Genomic DNA, 1,717 nt, shown 5'->3' with positions numbered 1-1,717 from the left:
TAATATTTAATGAATAATTTGTAAAAAAACAAACAAACAAACAAACCAAAAACGTCCACATATAAACCATGGGATCAGAGAAGATGTGAAAGAACATCTAATGTTTATGTGTGAAGAATTCATCTTTAAAACTCTGATATCTGCATTCTGGGGGAAATAATCCTCATTAAAACACTTTGATATATCTGCAATACAATTACTGGTATAATTTATACATCATTATCATTATATAATTTAAAATAATAAAAATAGGACTTTTAATAGCAATTTTCATATGCTTCATAAAAGGACTAAAAACAACAGGAAAATACTTAAGACATAAAAAAAATAATTACAGTGAACAACAATTAATCAAATATGAGAAGGAAAATGTAAATTCATACAGATCTGAAAGTTTTAAAAACAAACAAACAAAAATGAGCCTTAAAAACACAGATAGATTTGGCAGTTTCACCAGGTAAGAATCCCAAGGTTTAGTGGCTTCGATGGCAAAAACACAATAGTTCTTACTCACCAGTTGGGCTCTATAGGAGTGATCTAAAGACAAGCAGATCTCAGATGATTTCCAGGCTCACACAGGATTAGTCGATCCTTGGTTTAAGTAAGAGCTTGGTCATGTTACCCCTTAAAAGTCAGCAGTAAAATTTTAGAATCAATCTGAAAATGAACAGAAAATGAGTTGTGAATACGATTTTAACCTTTACTTGAAGTAATACATCTTAATAATATGAATAATCTAATTTATTATTCATGTATAAATCTATCTTTTTTTCTCATTTTGGAAAAAAGCTTAATATTATACAATATTATACAATATTATACTATATATATATATATATACATACATACCTACATATATACATATATATATCTTCTATACCTGTATCCTAATTGTTCATGCATTCTGTTCCATCTGACAGGCTCCTTGTCTAAAGGCAGAAATGCCATTTACATCCTTTGCTTCCTCTAATTATGTGCTCATGCAAAAGAAATACCTAATTATAGAGATTAGCCTGCTGTAATTCTCCTCTCACACATAATTGCCAGGTATGGCACACAGAACAACAAAGGTCCGACTGAGCAGAGCAGGCTTAGGGCCACTAGGAGGTGAAGATGACCGCAGCTTTGTTGTTTTCATCTTTCCTTCATTTGATTCAAAGCTCTCTTCATAAATGCATCTGTGCAATGGAAGGAGATGGGAGTAATTAGGTTGGCTAGAGGGGATAATCACTGGAAGTTTCAGCTTATAAAATAGTCATGGAGAATATTATTTCAAATGGCACTCTGGCTCTAAATTAAATTGTGTCTAGCATAATCATAATCAAGGAAATCTTCTTGCACTAATAAGAACAATTTGCCGGTGATAAAAAGTGCAGTTCCACCGGTGAGATTTTAAAATAATTCAATTTGCTCCCCAGCTGAATAGAGACTCCAGATCCTCATAAAAGAACGGGAACAAGTCCTTCAAGAAACTAAATAAAAGCACTGCCTTTGTCACAGGATGTTTATTTTCTCCTCATCCTCCGCTCACATCCATGTCATTATTTAGCTAAAAACTGTCTCTGAATGTGTCTTTTGTCACACGTCCTTTTCATTTTCCTGGTTGCCCGATGGACCGAAAGGCACACAATGTCATCGAAACCAGTATTCTGGAGGGATGCCCAAGAAGTTGTCTCGACACAATCAGCGCTACCCTCCCCCTGCTAGTCACAAGCCG

The sequence above is a fragment of the Acanthochromis polyacanthus genome, chromosome 1 (genome assembly GCF_021347895.1).
Source record: "Acanthochromis polyacanthus isolate Apoly-LR-REF ecotype Palm Island chromosome 1, KAUST_Apoly_ChrSc, whole genome shotgun sequence".
NCBI lineage: Eukaryota > Metazoa > Chordata > Actinopteri > Pomacentridae > Acanthochromis > Acanthochromis polyacanthus.
Note: the sequence above shows the minus strand (reverse complement) of the source record.